Source organism: Chionomys nivalis, chromosome 1, assembly GCF_950005125.1.
Source record: "Chionomys nivalis chromosome 1, mChiNiv1.1, whole genome shotgun sequence".
NCBI classification, from domain to species: domain Eukaryota; kingdom Metazoa; phylum Chordata; class Mammalia; order Rodentia; family Cricetidae; genus Chionomys; species Chionomys nivalis.
The window spans coordinates 196,121,185-196,140,963 of NC_080086.1; positions in this window are offsets into that span (position 1 = coordinate 196,121,185).

Below are 19,779 nucleotides of genomic sequence, written 5' to 3' on the forward strand. Positions count from 1 at the left end.
TTCCAGCATAAACAGAGCATGGAGAGACAGTGGAATAATAAGGTAATTACAGAAGACATCCATTTGGCTAACAGGAAAGTGGAAAACTGTTAAAATGTGGGCTTCGGTCCATAAGAAGTCCCATGATTTGCAAACCAGAGCATCTCTCTGGCCTGGGCTGGTGTGATCACCCTAGCCATCTGGAGGTTCTGCAAGGACCTCCTTTGTCTTCTGCCTTAGGTGGTCCCTAGGGGCTGGTGACCTCTGTGCAGGAGACTTTTCTGGAGCCCCATTTCCTTTCTCTTTAGCAGCTGCTCACTGTGGGGATTGTCTTGAAGATTGAATAATCACAGCTGTTGTTTTCTGATTGGGAGTTTCTCTGGATAGATACTTTTTATAGCACACTCCGAGGCATTCCCCTATAGTGTAGGCAGCACATTGTGCATTTCAAGTCTATGCACAGTTTAGTTCAGAAACATTCGACTCCCCTGCTATTACTTTAAGTCATATAGTTGAGTTAAAAAAAAAAAAGAGCAAATGGCAAACTAATGTTTGAAAACATTCAAGCCTCCAGTGTGTGTCCGTGAAAATTCAGCTTGTAGTAAGAAGCTACTCTGAGGAAAATGGCGGCCCCTCACCAGAGCCCTGCCGACAGTCCTCCGGTTCCCCTCAGCTGCAGACGGCCATGAGCAGAGGCACGCTCAGCTTGTCCTGTAAGCATCCGTGTCACTACCCGGTATTTCTTTCCAGCTTTGCTCCTGGTCTGTCAGGGATGAAAAGCCTGAGAAATTCCGGAATATGAAGTCCATTCACATATTATTCCATCTGAGTGCCTTTTCCACTCCCACACGCACGAGTCCAGAGATCTATGTCTCCTGCATAAGGCAGGAATCTTCCCTTTTACCATTTTACTTACACATTTTAAATGGGTTGCACTAGAACAGGATTCAAAAACTAAGTGTACAAAGTATTCATTAAAAACAAGCTCCTTTCATCTCTGAGAGTTACCCACCAATTTCCTCTCCCTAACCTTCATCATGGTAATTCATTTTGCTATTCTTCTAGAAGTCTTAATGCCTATGCAAGGAAATGTCAGACGGGGCCTTCTCCATCCTTTTAACACAAGTGATAGGAAGCTGTTCATAGTGCTCTATTCTTTATCTCTATGGAGCCACTCATTGTGTGGGCCTTTCTGTCATGAACTCCTAACTAAATTGCGCACTCCTTTGATGGACTTTAGAGTCTTGCACCATGTGGTTCAAATTGCTTCTCTGATGGATCCTTATTGCTTGCTCTTTGGAACAATGTTGTACCCAGTAATTTCATGTATGTCTCATCTTACAGATGTGTGTGTGTGTCAATTGACATAAAAGCATTCTGGGCCTGAATCTGCATGCAGTTAGAATTTTAACAGATAAAGCATAATTTGACATTTTAAAGGTTTGTCCCATTCTCACTGGTAAAATAAGAGAATTTCTATTTCGTTGTTAATGTGTCCTCAATGCCAGCTTCCTTGATTTGCCAATACAGTAGGTGAAAATGCTATTGCATTTATTTTCTACTTGTATTGTAGTGAGGTTAGGCAGTTTCTAATATAAAATGCTTCCGAGAATTTTAATTGCAGGAGGAAATAAAACAAACAAACCACTTTTGACTTTTGGAAAAGGGGTCGTGTGTCTTCAAACAAAAAAGCCAAAGGCAAACCCAGTGCACATGACAAGCCTGGATACAAGGATCGATCCCTGGTCCCAACGCTTGCGCAGTTCTTTCTCATTTCTCTCTCCTTTTACTCCATCTTTCTCTGGCTGCCCCACCTCCCCCCTGCTCCCACAGCCTTCTTCACTTGTTGGCTGAGGACGCTCCTAGATTGTATAGTCATAGCTTTTTGCCAGGGCTGCATTAATTCAGGCCTTACTTCTTATCAGTGTAGGCTTGGGCACCCAGGCTTGAGGAATCAGTTTGTAAGACATACTAGCCAGTATGTACATTAGTGAGACAGATGTAAAAACTTCAAGACACATTACAAGGAAAAACATCTTAAAGTAAAGACATTTGTGCAAAAAATAAAGGGGAAGAGGAAATATCTTTTCCTATCTGCAGGGTTGTTGTTTTCAAACGACATAATTCACTCAAAATACTAGCATACAACATTGTACAATATATATTATTCATATTTGAGAAGTGAAGAAACCATGGCTTTAAAAATATTAAATAAAATAGTGCAATTTATAAGCACCGTATACTGAAAATACAATGTGTAAAATAAACTATTGAAAATTGGCCAAAAAAACCTTTAAATGCTTTTGTCTAAAGCTGTACAGTAATGATAGTAAGCATAACTTTGAACCTCTAGATGTGGTCCGCATACATTTTCCCAGCATCCACAATAGAATCTTGCTGTCAGCACACGGGGATCCATGTTCTAGCTCCTCAGGCTGAGAAAGAAGCTGAAGGTTTCCAATGTGGCCTCTAGATGGCAATGTTGCCACAGGCTAGCTCTGCTGCAATGCGGCACAGACAGAGATGTTCTAGAAGGCGGGGGAAAAATGGCTCGTCTAGTTTATACAGTTCCCGTGGCAGCTCCCCCACTTAGAATCGCAGGGGGTAATTCTATTGTCATTGCATTTTCCTTTTAAAATATACATTTTGGAAATATCTGTGAAGCGTTTATAATGTTATAACAAACCCCACAACACAATTTTATTCCCTAAATTTTATGCCACCTCATACCATGAATAGTCTGAATAAATATTCTCTTCAGATATATACACAGACACAAGAGCAGCCATGGAAAGATATTGCCTTCCCTTCTTTATTTTGGTTACACAGATATCTGTTTTAATATTACTGGCAATGCATATTGAAAGGAATGTCTGCATTCACATAAAAAGCAAAACCTTGTTCTTCGTCACAGCTTCACAGAGTCCCTGGTACAGCATGAGTTTTTACATATCCTTGCTGATTGCGGTGTTGACAGGTATGTTTTATAAGCAATGACATAATCAATACAGCTTTATTTCATGGGCACGTACAGCTGTAATGTAACTTCTAGAAACAGAATCGTGAGCTTCAAGGTATATGTGTTTGCAATTTTGACAAACATCTCCAGATGGACTGTAGCTCCTAACACCCTCACCAGCACAGTTCCTTGTTCTCCATAAGCTGAACCACTAAGGGTTGTGAACGGAATGGATATTGAGCTATGATGGCTACTGGAGTTAGGATAAACATCTATTTATTGAAGAAACATTGCTTCTTCTTTCCATCTACAAGAGTTAAAGCTCCCAGCTCCGAGTGACCAAAGCAAAAAGAAGAAATTTAATCTTCAAATAAAGGACTTGTATAATTAGTATTTTCTCTCTCTCTGTTTCTGTTTCTCTCTTTGTCTCTACCTCTCTTTGTCTCTGTCTGTTTATCTCTGTTTGTCTCTGTCTGTCTGTCTTTCTTCCTCTGTGTGTGTGTCTCACACCTTTATCTTATGTGGTTTTATTTTTTTTTCACCTGGGTGGTAAGCCCTAGTAATTCCAGGACATCAGGTTTTATGAATTTTCTCAGCCAAGTCTAAGCATAACTCCTTGGGTCCAGCCATTTTTACCTGACAATGAGGAGGATAGTCATCCTTAGTCAATGTAAAAGCTATTTATTAATAAACAATAGCAAACTGCAATAAAACCCTGGGGGAATGCAGAAAGGGGACCGTGGCAGAGGTGACAGGTGCACAGCTGGGCTACTCTACCAGGTTTCCTGAGCATAAATCCCCAACTGCTATGGTTCTGTTCTCTGGGAGATTTTTCTTATTGAAGGGCTCTTTCCAGCTGTGCTTTGGGCATTCCCATGCTCAGACTTGAGTCAGGGAGACTTGAGGTTACCTTAGGAATTGAACATCACTAATTGATCTGAGTTCAGAGTTTTAAACTGATAACAAAATCCCAACCACTAGCCTCAGACAGACAGGGAGCCTTTGCCCACAGTCAGAACGCAGGCGTGTTCCTTTTCCCAGTACACTGTTGTCTTGATGTGCCTGCTCCCTGGGACCTGGCTTTCTCTGTAGCATTTGTATGACTATTAAAACTTTTCGTTTCTATCAGCAACAAAAGGACTTCCTCGGTCCCACCACCAACCACACATGCCAACACCTTAGCTCTTCTGCCTTTAAAGGGGAATCACATTTTAATCACACTTCTCAGTTCATCCTGAAGGGGTCATCTGAAACCACAGAATATCATTTTAGACCATTCACACCTGCAATAGATTAGAAATTGTAGAAGGACAAAGAAGCTTGACAAGGCAATATCTAGAGTTAGCAATTCAGTGCCCCGGGCTCATGCACATGCTTAGGGATTTACGCTTCTGATAAATTAGTTGACTCTATTGTTTTTTAAATGCATCTATTGAATATTTAAATAATACATTGCTGCACACACAAACACACACACACACACACTTGTGGGCTCCCTTTCATCATGACTCCTATCTGCTATGTCTTCATGCTTGCTTTCTCTGTGTGTTACAGTTCATTATTTTCTTGCATGCTGTGATACCATGAAATCAATCAAACAACATATCTTAGTATAATAAGCATCCATAATCTTGGTTTGTTTTTCTAGAGTATTTTATTTTAGAGTGCTCTAACATTCAGAGACGCTTTACCTCTAAACCAGCCCCAGCCTGACAGGTAAAATGGGACTCTCTCCATTCTCTCCACTGCAAACTGCTTCTCTTGTTTGGAGGAAGACCCGGCAAGTTATTAAAGGGTTACGAGAAGTTAGTGGAAAAGTCAATACTTTGCCAGTCTCTGGCATTGGCAAATCAAGTACAGTTAGGCTTAGTGGACAAGAGGACATATAGTTTGTGAGCATAGCTTCTAGGTTTCTGGATAAAGGAATCTCTGGGAAGCACATTGGCCCAGTTTCCTCTTCAGACCCTGTGCTAAGGAACAATGATGCTTCCCTGGTCCTGGGTGTACAACCCTTCTCAGATTTGACTCATCTGTTGAAATATGAGCGGCGGGGCTGCGTCCCCGGCACCCGGCCGCCCACATGGCTAGCTTATGCCCTGAAATAATTACTCGGAAACTGTATTCTTTTGAACACTGCCTGGCCCATTAGTTCCAGCCTCTTATTGGCTAGCTCTTACATATTGATCTAACCCATTTCTAATATTCTGTGTAGCACCATGAGCTGGCTTACCAGGAAAGATCTTAACCTGCGTCTGTCTGGAATGGGAGAATCATGGCGACTCCTGACTAGGCTTCTTTCTCCCAGCATTCTGTTTTGTTTACTCCACCCACCTAATTTTCTGTCCTATCAGAGGGCTAAGGCAGTTTCTTTATTTAACCAATGAAATTAACTCCTCCATCACTCATCCATACCATTTGTGACTCAGGCAAGCAGCTCATATATAGGTGTCGGTGAGACAGTTAAAGAAATCCTTCCTCTCCGGTTGGATTTTACTGCCATTTCTGTTGTCTCTACTCAGCCTGTAATACAATCTTCCTCAGAGTTAACATGCAGAGCCATGGCTCCGGGAAAAGATGGCTGTACACATAATACCTTTTCTGTTCGTCATTTTATAGATGCAAAGACAGCTATCTGTCTTTGCAACCTAGCACTGGCTTCTTGTGAAATATGTAGAAGCAAAACACAGTAAAAGCTGCATTATTTTTTTCCAGATTCTACATCCAAATAGAAAGAGGAAACAGAATGCACGATGGAAGGCTGTGCCCAGGGGTCCCCAAGCAACTATTCCAGTATGAAACTGGTGTCATTCCAATGTGCTATTTATTTCTTTTACTAAGTTGGTTTAATTGACCAAATGTTTTGTCTTTATATGCACACAGCTTCAGACTGCTGTTTGATGACCAGAAGCCACAGCTAATTAGAAAACTCAGAAAATATAATGAGACCCTAGAAAACTCTTTCAAGTATTAAGTATCATCCTTATTACAGCCTTTTCATCAGATGCCCGTATGCGTTTCTGTGGAAAGACCATGAGCTTTGGGAACAGCAAGCCTCGATCAAATGTAGCTCCAGTTACAGCTCTTAATGTGATGCTGAGAGGATTATCAAACCTCTATGAGCTTATCTGTAAGATAATTAAGGATCTGCATTCATCCAGCAAATTAGGTCATTAGGTCAGCACTGTGGTATCTGCAACCCAGTGAGTGCTCGAAAATATTTGTTGCTGAGTATCCTATACCCAGCTGACACTGTCTTTAATTCCATGCTCAAGTGAACAATACATGGATTCCTGCATTAAGATGACTTTACATTATGGTATTGTTATGATGTCAAATAAAGAGAATGGATACTTTGGGACCATTAATAGTCCTTTTAAAGAGAAAGTTGAGAAAAGAATAGAAAACAAAATATGAAGAGATTATATGAAGGTCTGAGGAGTTTTGGTTTCTCATGTGAGCACATGTCACAGTACAGCTTTTGAGAGTGGTTTGAATATTTTTTGATTTAGAACAAGAGACATTTTGATTCCTGAATGCCGTGAGGGCTGTCAAAGAAATGAGCTTGCAGTTGGAGGGGTTGGGTAAAAGCCGGTGTCTGAACAGGGGAGGTGGGTATTTGAACTGACATTTTGTGTTTGAGTAGAGGTTTGAAAACTTTACCATCTCCTTAAAATGCAGTTCTGGGAGCTGACAGATTGGTCAGCTCTAAGACCACTGGCTGCTCTTCTAGAGGGCCAGGGTTTGATTCTCAGCACACACATGGTGGCTCACTAGCATCTGTAACTCCAGTTCCAGGAGATCCAAACTCCTCTCCCAACCTCTGCGGGCACCAGCCACACATGTGGTACACAGACACACATGCACACAAAACTCCCATATACATAAATAAATAAATAAGATTTAAAAAACTAAAGTAAAGTAAAAAAGAATGCCTTGCGACTCAATAGGTCAGGCCTGATTTCACATTCTGCAGGTCTAACAAGTTCTCGGATGGCAACAAAGCTGGTCTTAGATGCCAGTTTAGAAGTGGAAAGGGTAGATATGGAATAAATCACCCTATCATATGAGCTGGAGACATGGTCAGTAGCTCAGGGTGAATGCGGCTCTTGCAGAGGGTCTGAGTCTGGTTCCCAGCACCCACATCAGGTGGTGTACAACAACCCGTAACTCCAGCTCCACGGAGACCCTAGCATCTGGCCTCCGAGAACATCAGAACTCACATGAACCCACCCCACATGCACAGAATGCTTTAAAAAAAGAAATAAAGTTACTAACAGCTATGGAAGAGAAATGGAAAGAGATTCCCAGATGGGTATAGTTGGCCTAGCAATGCAGGTCCTGGTAGTGAAACCAGTCCACTTGCTTACATGGCCTTCTCTGGTTTACTTAGCAGCTCCGATGTGGGAGCACAGAAGACAGATGAACTCCGTGAGGAGGAAACTTTATTTCATTTGGAAAATACCTACCATCTTGCCACACACCTGATAGGCACATTGAAATGCTGATATTTCTCAAATGGAAAGAAGAAAGCATATTTATCAAGTAGAGCTGGAATAACTGGATATAAACATGTAGAAGAATGAAAATAGACCCATATTTATCACCATGCATAAAACTCAAGTCCAAATGGATCAAAGACTTTAACATAAAGCCAGCCACAATGAACCTTATAGAAGAGAAAGTGGGAAATACACTTGAACACATTGGCACTGGAGACCACTTCCTAAATAGAACCACAGCAGCACAGACACTGAGAGAAACAATTAATAAATGGGACCCCCTGAAACTGAAAAGGTTCTGTAAAGCAAAGGACACAGTCAACAAGACAAAACGACAGCCTACAGAATGGGAAAAGATCTTCACTAACCCCACATCAGACAGAGATCTGATCTCCAAAATATACAAAGAACTCAAGAAATTGGTCACCAAAAGAACACATAACCCCCCCACCAAAAAAAAAAAAAAGGAGTACAGACCTAAACAGAGAACTCTCAACAGAGGAATCTAAAATGGCTGAGAGACACTTAAGGAAATGTTCAACATCCTTAGTCATCAGAGAAATGCAAATCAAAACTACTCTGAGATTCCATCTTACACCTGTAAGAATGGCCAAGATAAAACAAACAAACAAACAAAAAAACAAAACAAAAAAACCCCAAAACAACAACAAAAAACATGGATGACAACTTATGCTGGAGAGGTTGTGGGGAAAAGAGAACACTTCTGCATTGCTGGTGGGAATGCAAGCTGGTACAAGACTTTTGGATGTCAGTGTGGCGATTTCTCAGAAAATTAGGAAACAACCTTCCTTAAGACCCAGCAATACCACTTTTGGTAATATATCCAAAGGATGCTCAATCGTGCCACAAGGACATGTGCTCACGTATGTCCATAGCAGCTTTGTTTGTCATAGCCAGAACCTGGAAACAACCTAAATGCCCCTCGACCAAAGAATGGATAAGGAAAATGTGGTACATATGCACAATGGAGTACTACACAGCAGAAAAAAATAATGACATCTTGAATTTTGTAGGAAAATGGATGGAGCTAGAAAACATTATTTTGAGTGAGGTAACCCAGACACAGAAAGACAGTTATCACATGTACTCACTCATAGGTGGTTTTTAAACATAAATCAAAGAAAACCAGCTTACAAACCACAATCCCAGAGAACTTAGACAACAATGAGGACACTAAGAGAGACTTACATAGATCTAACCTACATGGGAAGTGGAAAAAGACAAGATCTCTTGAGTAAATTGAGAGCATGGGGACCTTGGGGGAGTGATGGAGGAAGGTCATTGGCTAATAAAGAAACTGCCTTGGCCCATTTGATTGGCCAGCCTTTAGGTGGGTGGAATAAACAGAACAGAATGCTGGGAGGAAGAGGAAGCGAGCTCAGATGTAGGGCAGCTCCTCTCAGAGCCAGATGTGATGAAGCTCTGACCCAGGATGGATGTAGGCTAGAATCTTCCTGGTAAGCGCACCTTGGGGTGCTACACAGATTATTAGAAACGGGCTAAATTAATACATGAGAATTAGCCTAGAAGAGGCTGGATATAATGGGCCAGGCAGTGTATAAAAGAATACGGTTTGTGTGTTGTTATTTCGGGGCATAAGCTAGCCAAGCGGCCAGGAGCTGGGTGGCAGGAATGCAGCCCGCAGCTCTCTTCAACAGAATGGCCCCCAACGTGTGGACAACTATATCCACAGAAAGCCTGAGAAAGCTTGGGAAAGAATAGAGTAAAGCATGTTTTCTTGTTAGCAGCAATTTCTTGGGTCTGCTCTGCTTGCTAGAAGCAAGCAAGTGCTCTCATCTAAGAGAGGCTTCCTGACTCAGCTTTAGCTGCAAAACCCTCAGCTCTTTAAAGAGGTCCTGCCACGAAACACTTAAAATGGTGTTGGTGAAAAGCTGAAAGCATGCTTTTCGGTTTTCAGCCGCAGCAGGAAAAAAGTTGTGCTGTTTTAAAATGCTGGCTTTCTGGGCTGTCTTGCCAGGGCAAACTCTGACTCTTTCAGGCAGTCAGTCTGGATGAGTGTGATCTGTGAGCAGAATGCTGCAACTTGTTTGCTGGCAAGGACCTTGAAATGCCATAGACTTGTGGCAATAAACATGGTTACAGCTGGTACCTCTGCCATGAGGCTGGAAAGCTAAGGAATGGGCTGGATCCAGCTGCCAAAGCCACAGCTTTAGTCCTACCTATATTGCTTGGTAAATTAAAGACTCATGTGGTCACAAAAAGAGAGATATTCAGTAAAAGAAAGATTCAAAGTTGAAGAAAACGTTTAAATGATTTACAGTATGTTAGAAATATATGCAGGCTAAAAGTTAAAGTTCTTAAAAGTAAAAAAAAAGGAAGAAAGAAAGTAGTTGGGTGTGGTAGTACACACCTTTAATCCCAACACTTGGGAGGCAGAGGTAGTTTGACCTCTGTGACTTCAAGGTGTGGTAGCACATGCCTTTAATCCCAATGCCTGGGAGACAGAGACAGAGGGATCTCTGAGAGTTCAAGGACAGTCTGGTCTACAGAGTTATTCCAGGATAAAGATATACAGAGAATATAAAATAAAAGTAAAATAAATGAAATAGAGGTTAAAATAAAACTGCACAAAGATGGAAAATACAATGAGAATCTTGATACTATATGCTATTATGCTCTGTTTGAATTGTTTGAATGGCAACAGATGCTAAAAGATATTTGCTTATAAATGCTGCTGAACTAATCCAACATAGATATTTTGAAAATACCTTGACTTCAGAATTTGGATCTAAGGATATGATACTTTGGAAAAGAGTTGTTTTTTGTTTTCACAGAGGATGAAAACCTGTGGATTACTTCTATCCCAATATGGCATGATAGACCATGCCCTCCCGAAAGGTTGCTGTGAATACCCTCAAAAAATTACTTTGCTCAACTGCCGACTGAGATGAACCTAGCAGACAGGTTATCCCATAAAAGACCTGAATAACAGCGCTCGCATTCAGCAGGAAGCAGTTTGCAGAGAAATAACTGTGCCCATATTCCCAAATACTGTTTATAAATGTTCTTTTACATTTAAAGGGGGATATGAATAATTTCCATTGATATGGATTTTGCTTTAGTGATTTAAATATAAGGTCAATTTTGTTATAGGTATATGTATTTCTGACCTTGATTAAGGTATTGTGATTGTGTAGTTCATTTAAAAATGTAACGTATATAGGTTGTTAATGGATAATTATCAATAATAGTCAAGCTTGTAGTCATGTTAGATTTTCTAGATGTACATAGATATATTTTAGATAGGCATTCTTCATATCTTTCAAAGATTATAAAATATGGCATTTTAAGTGTCTTAATAACAGGGTTTTTCTGACAATGAGACACGTCTGCTCCTGGCAGCACCAATCTACTTCAAGAAGAAGATGTGCATCGAAGAAGCACCTTATGGAGTTTGATAGCCATTTGGGCAAGAAACTGCTCTTGCCTGGACTATTGCATAAACTGGACACAGAGAACCTGCAGAGAGAGGACTACTGAACTTGCCTAAAGGTGAGATGATCTTTCAGGGTTCCTGATTCATGAAGGAATCTGCGAGACATTCTGCAGGATACAGCAGATAGTGACTGAACTGCCTTTGAAATTTCCTGTTTCATGGAAATGTCTCTGGATACCACGGGTCTGTAGGCCAAAGATAGATGCCCCAAAGGTACAGAGAAACTTTGGGTGACTGTCCAGGCAGCAAGATGTCTCTGTCATTTCTAGAGTTTGGAAGTTGCTTATTTCTTGTTTGCTGGGGTAATATTGTATCTTTCTGGAGTCTTTGATAGAGTTGAAGAATAGTTAGTTATAGTTATAGTTTTCCTTTGTTATGATAAAAGATAAAGTAGATGTAAATATTGTAACTGTAATTCTTGCTTGATAACTGTTTTGTTATATGTAATTTTGCTATGTTAAAGTGAAAGCCTTTCCTTTTTGTTTAAACAGAAAAAGGGGAAATGATGGAGGAAGGTCATTGGCTAATAAAGAAACTGCCTTGGCCCATTTGATTGGCCAGTCTTTAGGTGGGTGGAGTAAACAGAACAGAATGCTGGGAGGAAGAGGAAGTGAGCTCAGATGCAGGGCAGCTCTTCTCAGAGTCAGACGCAATGAAATTCTGACCCAGGATGGACGTAGGCTAGAATCTTCCTGGTAAGCGCACCTTGGGGTGCTACACAGATTATTAGAAACGGGCTAAATTAATACATGAGAATTAGCCTAGAAGAGGCTGGATATAATGGGCCAGGCAGTGTATAAAAGAATACAGTTTGTATGTTGTTATTTCGGGGCATAAGCTAGTCAAGCGGCCGGGAGCAGGGTGGCAGGAAAGCAGCCCGCAGCTCCCTTCAACAGGGGAAGATTGAAGGGGGGAGTGTAGAGGCAGGGAAGGGATCAGAGAAAATTGTAGAGCTCAATAAAAATCAATTAAAAAAAAAACAATTCTAACTGAGTTCAGGACTCTCCGGTTATTCCAATACGTTGGTCATGTGGAGAGATCGAGTTTGCAAACTTGACTAAAATAAAAGCTCTTTGCTTTTACATATAGGAAAAAAGGAAAGAAATTCAGATATTCCTTTCTGTGATAGAAACCACACACACAATGTAGCATAACAGCAATAGGCTTGAATAATTCCCCTGCCGCAGTCCTTATATCCCATCTTCATTCTTGTCACTCAAGCCATGACAGCCAAAGTCCCTTTTTTTCTTGATGCTAAGCTTTCTCAACAGCTGACACACAAATCCAATCTGGGGGTCTTGGTCAGGCAGTTTTAACTATTTCCAGAAAGTCTAGTTTAATTTTGGGGGGGAATGTTAAGTCTGACTTTAAAGTTTTTTTTTTTTTTAATTTTGCATGCCAACTCCAGTTCACCTTCCTCTCCTTCTTCTGTCTTCCCACCTCCCCCATCTCATCTCTCATTCATTCCTCAGAGAGGGTAAGGCCTCTCTTAGGGAGTCAATAAAGTCTGGCATACCAAGTTGAGGCAGGACGAAGCCCTTCTCCCCTGTATCAAGGCTGAGCAAGGTATCCCACCATAGGGAATGGGCTCCACAAAGCCAGTTCATGCACCTGGGATAAGTCTTGGTCCCATTGCTCACCCTCCCCCAACAGATGAAGTCACATAACTGTCACCCACAGTCATAGTTTGGTCCTATGCAGGTTATTTTAAAGCTTCTAGAATATTAATTCAAGGTGATTGGTTCACAGATAACACTATCCACTGGGCATCATCTACCATCCTGTTAGACACTCAGTGTCTCTGATGTTGCAGTTAACACACCCGTTTTACCCACTGCTTCCCTACAGTCTCTCTTTCAGCATAGCACCATCATCCAAGGGTCCCTAGCTACTACTAGTACCTGGTAACTAATGTATCTCTTTGGCATCTCGATAACAATGCCTACACAATATCCATGACATTAATCTGTGCTTGCTCATGATGTCACATGCTATTAATAATTGTGGGTATTCTACCACTACTTTAGGGAACTCGTCTCTGACTAACACAGCATTTGACCTAGAAGATGCCCTGAAAGGATTAGAGGCTGAATGAAGAAATAGAGGAACAAATAGCAGACTGAGCAAAGAATCAAAAAAACAGAAGAATGATAGAGAGACCAAAAGCAAGCAGTGTGGTAGAAAATAAAGATGTAATAAACAGAATATTGTAAAGACAAAAGAATAGGCTTTAGCAGGAAGAAGATCATTAGAGCCTGGAAGACAATGCGGGCGATTTAATCACAAATAGTTTTAAGAAACATGAGAAAAGAGGTCTGCAGGCAACTTGAAATAGACTCTTAAGTACCTTTCAAACCCGAGAAAAATAGGTAGTGGAAAAAATCAATGCATTGAAACCCAACAAGGCTTCAATGTACCATCCCTTTTCAATCACTTGGATGGAAAATGATGTGTTTAGTACATCCTCCTTCTTCATGTTTGGACCTTTAAATAGGGTATTTGGATTCACAGTCTGTAGCAGGCTCAGATTGTCTCTGCTTCCAGCACACTGCTGTACTTTTTAAATGACACCAGCCTTCCAAGAAAGATTGATTGTAAACTTGAAAAGGTTACGTGTGATGTAATGAATAACACATGCTACCCCTCAAGCGTGTCTCCAGAAGGGCACACACACAGCCTTCTGTATGTTCTCATCATTTAGAAAGTGTGGGGATGGATCTTAATAATCAAGCCAAAAGAAAACTTCCTATTATACTCTCTTAATAATCTGCTCTAACTCATTCACTTGGTGAATACACAGTTATTAAGAACCAACTATTTTTTATAGTCTACCAATGGCTGTGAATAACTGAGCAGGTGAACAAACACATTATGTGCTAGTCCCGGTGCAGGACACAGTGAAGGTATTTAGATAATTCACACACGGGCTCTTCTCTTAACAGATTACAGGTGTGTAATGAAAAGAAAACCTTTCTGAAATATGTGGTCAAGTAACCTCACAGAGCACACATGAAAACACACACTATGAGAGAAGTAGGTATTGATTGACAGGAATGTCAGGACTTGTCAAGGAGCTGTGTTAAGCTGGACCTTGAAGACTATGGGCATGCAGAATTTAGTCTTCAGTTAATGACACTGGGGCAAAGATAGAACGTGAAGTAGAGTGTACAGGGAAGATAAAAGGAGTCCAATATGTATCAGATGTGGAGTTTTATAAGGGATGATACCAGGCAACTACTCCAGATTGTACTGAGGGCTTGCATGGAGATCATTTCAAGTTAGAGCCATAACTTTCCATGGGATGGTGAGCTGCTCATGTGCTGTCATTATGTGGATTACCTCAATTAAGGTACATAATAACCTTGGGCCTTCAAGGCTCATGAAGTTCTCTACTTACCCAAATATAATTGGCACCATAAGAGACCAACCCAAATGTCTCAATTGAAATTGAAGTCATTTATTCATGAGTTTAATGATAAATTGTCTGTATATAGTTTGGAAGCACAGGGTGGGCTTAATTAGAATATTATCTTTCAATTTTTATTTTAATATTGTTTATTTTATGTGTATATATGTGTATATTGTTTAATAATGTGTATACATTATTTTATGGTTGTTTTGCTTCCATGTATGTTTATGCATCAAGTGTGTTCTTTGTGCCTCAGAGAGCAGAAGAGAGTGTCAAATCCCTAGAACTGGAGTTACAGATTGTTATGAACCACTGTGTTGATGCTGGGAACTGAAAGCAAGTACTCAGCAAGATAGACAGTGCTGTAACCTCGGGCCATCTCTGCAGCTCAGAACTTAGCACCATGACACATCTGTTTTACCTTGTATCAGCATTAGCATTAGAATTTCAATTTTCTATTAACTCTTTATATGGACAAAGAATAATTTAAATGTGTTTGGGATGGAACTTTTATTTCCAAGAACATTACAAAGGGGCTGGAGAGATGGCTCAGCAGAGTATTTGTTGAAAAAAGAAAGAAAGAAAGAAAGAAAGAAAGAAAGAAAGAAAGAAAGAAAGAAAGAAAGAAAGAAAGAGAGTACTTGTTGCCCTTCCAGAGGACCTAGGTTCGATTTCCAGCACCCACCTACCCACCTGTTAGTTCACAACCATCTGTAATTCCAGTTATCAGGGGATCTTGTGCTTTCTTCTGTTGCCTCTGCGGGTACCAGACATGAATGTGGTACATAGCCATACATGTAGGCAAAACACTCATGTATATAAAATAAAAATAAAACCTTTTTAGAAAGCAATAATCAAGAGAATCAGTAATATAATATCTATATTACAAGATTTTATTTTCAGTACAATCACAGAGGGTTCATTGTGTAAAATTCTTTGAAGTTTTTATGCATTTTCTTTTTCCTTTTTCATTTCTATTATATTTTTAAATTTCATTTTGCATTCAACCACAGTTCTTCTCCTGCCTGCCCCCCACAGATTTCCTGCTCCCCAGCTCACCTCCCATCCATTCCTCCCTACTAGTGAGGGCTCCAATGGAGAGTCAACAAAGTCTGACACATTTACTTGGAGCAGGAACAAGACCTTCCCTGCTGCGTTAAGGCTGTACATGGCATCCCACTGTTGGTAATGAGCTCCAACAAGCTAGCTCATGTACAAGGAGTAGATCCTGTTCCTGCCACTAGGGGCTCCTCAGATAGTCTAAGCTTCACCACTGTCTCCCACATAAAGCGACTATAGTTCAGTCCCATGGAGGTTCCACAGCAGTCAGCCCAGAGTTCATAATTTGCTCTGAGCTTGGTTCAGCTGTCTCTGTATATTTCCCCATCAGGATCTTGGCCGCCCTTGCTCATATATTCCCTCTTCCCTCTCTTTGATTAGATTCCCAGAGTTCAACCTTGTGCTTGGTTGTGAATCTCTGAGTCTGGTCCCCTCAGTTGCTGGATAAAGGTTCTATGATAATAGTTGGGGTATTCATCAATCTGATTAAAGGGGAAGACCAATGTGGGCACCTCTCCACTATTTCTAGGAGTCTTAGCTGGAGTCATTTTTTGTGGATTCTTGAAAAACCTAGTACCAGGTTTCTCCCTAACCCTATTGTGGCTCCCTATCAAGACATCATGTACAAAGCCATTGTTCAATATTCAGCAGAGTTAAAATATGATAACAGTTCATGAAAAGAAATTGACCAGAACAAAGGCATGATAAGCATTTCAAAGAGTAATTTCACCGGATGGAGTAGGAGAGCAGCGTTGAAGTGTGAGCAGCGGGGCTGAGTCCCCGGCACCTGGACGCCCGCATGGCTTTACCTGAAATAATTACACGGAAACTTTTAAACACTGCCTGGCCCATTAGTTCCAGCCTCTTATTGGCTAGCTCTTACATTTTGATCTAACCCATTTCTAATATTTTGTGTAGCACCACGAGCTGGCTTACCAAGAAAGATCTTAACCTAAGTCTGTCTGGAGTGAGAGAATCATGGCGACTGCCTGACTCGGCTTCTTTCTCCCAGCATTCTGTTCTGTCTACTCCACCCACCTAAGGGTTGGCCTATCAAATGGGCCTAGGCAGTTTCTTTATTAATTAACCAATGAAAGCAACAGATTAATACAAGACCCACCTCCATCATTTCCCCTTTTTCTGTTTAAACAAAAAAAAGGCTTTCACTTTAATATAGTAAGATTACATATAACAAAACAGTTATCAAGCAACAATTACAGTTGCAATATTTATATCTATTTTATCCTTTATCATAACTGAGGAAAACTATAACTATAACTAACCATTCTTCAACTCCATCAAAGACTCCAGAAGGATATAATATCAACTAAGCAAACAAGAGATCCAAAACTCTAGAAATAACAGAGACATCTCACTGCCTGTACAGTCACCCAAAGTTCTTTTGTACCGTTGGGGCATTCATCTTCGGCCTACAGGCCCATAGTCATGAAGCAGGAAATTCCAAAGACAGTTCAGTTACTTTCTGCTGTGTCCTGCAGAATGTCTCGTAGACTCTTTCATAAATCAGGAACCCTGAAAGACCATCTCACCTTTAGGCAAGTTCAGCAGTCCTTTTTCTGCGGGTTCTTTGTGTCCAGTTCATGCAACAGTTCAGGCAAGAGCAGTTTCTTGCCCAAATGGCTATCAAACTCCATAAGAAGCCTCTTCAATGCCCATATTCCTCTTGAAGTAGATTGGTGCTGCCAGGAGCAAACGTGTCTCATTGTCATGAAGAGTCCTAAGTTATTAAAACATTCAAATGCCATATTCTGCAGTCTTTGAAAGATATGAAGAATGTCTTTCTAAAATATATCTATGCACATCTTGAAAATCTAACTAATATGACTACAAGCTTGACTATTATTGATGATTATCCATTAGCAACCTATATTCCCTAATTATACATTACATTTTTAAATGAACTACACAATCACAATACCTTAATCAAGATCAGAAATACATATACATTTAACAAAATTGACCTTAAAATCCACACCAATGCAAATTATTCATATCTATATCATATCCCCCTTTAAATGTAAAAGAACATTTATAAACCATATTTGGGAACATGGGCGCAGTTTTTCTCTCCAAACTGCTTCCTGCTGAATGGGGGCGCTGTTATTCAGATCTTTCATGGTGTAACCTGTGTGCCAGGGTCATCTCAGTCAGCAGTTGAGTGAAGTAATTTTCTGAAGGTGTTCACAGCAACCTTTCAGGAGGGCGTGGTCTATCATACCATATTGGGATAGAAGCAATCCAGAGATTCTCATTCTCTGTGAAAACAAAAGAAGAAACTCCTTTCCAAAGCATCATATCCTTAGAACCAAATTCTGAAATCATAATACCCTTATATCCATTTTGGTTTAGCTTGGCAGCCCATGTAATGAAATGTCTCTCTGTACTTAGCTCCTTCACAGTCAAAAATTTTAAAGAAAACACAATAATACAAAGAATCCAGACTCTCTGTGAATTTTCCATTTTTACGTGGCTTATTTTTCTTTATTTCTTTTAATCTATAACTATCTGTACTCTGTCTATTTAAAGACTTTACCCTTTTTTTTAAAACATTAACTTTATTCTCTATATTTATTTCTTCTCTCTCTCAAGCCTACGTACACTCACCAACACTGTGGTCTTTTATGTCTGAATGTGTTTTATTGTGAATTTTTTTTTTTTTTACTATCCAGGAGTATTTCTTAAAATGTTAAGCATTTCTTAGAAACTTAAGTTGCACCATGTACAGGTAATACGGTACCACCTGTGTCCTGTCCAGTCTTAACTGCGCTGTTATTACAGTAATTATGGTAGTTCCTGCCTGAGACCAGCACAGTTCAGCGTAGCAGAGCTGAGTGGCTCCTGCCTCAGAGCCATTTTGTGCCCCTTAGTTCCCCACTTTTCCTGACTTTGTGACATCCCACGTCATTTGCGTTTTCATTTCGTGCGTATTTAATATTCTTAATTGTCATTATCTGAAATTGCAGAAGTTTTGGACATTGTCTGATAGTGAATGAGCATCTAATAAGAGGCGACATAGCTGTGCAGGGCACTCAAGTGAGGGTTCCAAAGAAGAGGCCAACATATTAGTTAATGTTTCCACATTTTTATGACCCTATAAAGGCTTACATGATAACTTCGTGGATGTTGTTGTTTTTTATGGTTCCTAGTTTACACATGAGAAAACTGGGCCTTGCCGATGAAGTCACATAATGTGCCCAAGATTGTACAGCTCACTGTGGATGGAAGCACACTCAAAGGCAGCCTGGCTTTCCTGATTCTCTGAGCAGTGTGGGGATGAGTTAGGTGTCCTCAGGTGTTAACTAGGCACAAGCAAGGTCTTGGAGCCAATGACCTATCAGGAACTCATCTTTCTCCCACCGTCGCTAACTTCTGAATGCTTTTTTTTAACATTTTTCATTTCTAGTTTTATTAAAACATATATAATTAATTTAAGGATTGTTTCTGCTCTGTTCATAAGATTTGATGTAATAATCTTTTCATACAATGCATAGACACGCTTTAGAACTTCTGAACAGGCTCATTACCTTTTGGGTTGGCTTTTTATGTCCTTCTACCACAATTTTAAAATGCCTCCATGAAGGGGACTCTAGAATCATCACTGTTCATTTATACCGTTTTGGGAACCATTATGGGATCAACTTCTGTAAATGTGGTATAGATATGTAAAAGTAAATGATATTTATATTCTTTATGATTTTCTTAGGGTTCATTAGGATTCTGTAGGATTAAATTAGATCAAACTTGTTATTTTGCTCAGCATGTAATGAACATATAATTTAATTTATTAATTTGTTAATAAGTTATATAATATAATGATATTATTTAATGATGATAAACATAATAATAATTAATATTAATATCTGTATTCTTGTTACTGATGAAAGGAACTGAATTGACATCTTATTATTAAGAATTTTTCTATTTTTGAGGTAATTTTAAATTTTTATTTTAAGATTAAGTGCAGACATTTTCTATATCCTTGGTGGTGGTGGTGGTATGTGTGTGTGTCTGTTTCTGAATATGTGTGAATGTGTGTGTGTAGTATTACATACTTGTTTGCATGTGACCATATGAATTCATGTGGGAGTGTCTGCTCCTGTGCTCATGAAGGCCATAGGTCAATATTGGATGTCTTCCTCACTCTAATTTTTTGACATATAATCTCACTGTAACTGAAGTTCACTGTTTAGGTTAAATGGAGCAAGCACATCTTGCCGCTTCCCAAGCACCAATACTGTGGGGGCAATCACGAGAGAAGACTGCTCGGAGAAGGGTTTAAGCCAATAGAAGGACTTTATTAGCTGGCTGGTGACAACACTGGATGTTCAGGATCCCAGTGGGCCCCAAACTTTTCTCAGGGTGAGTTTGTAAGCAT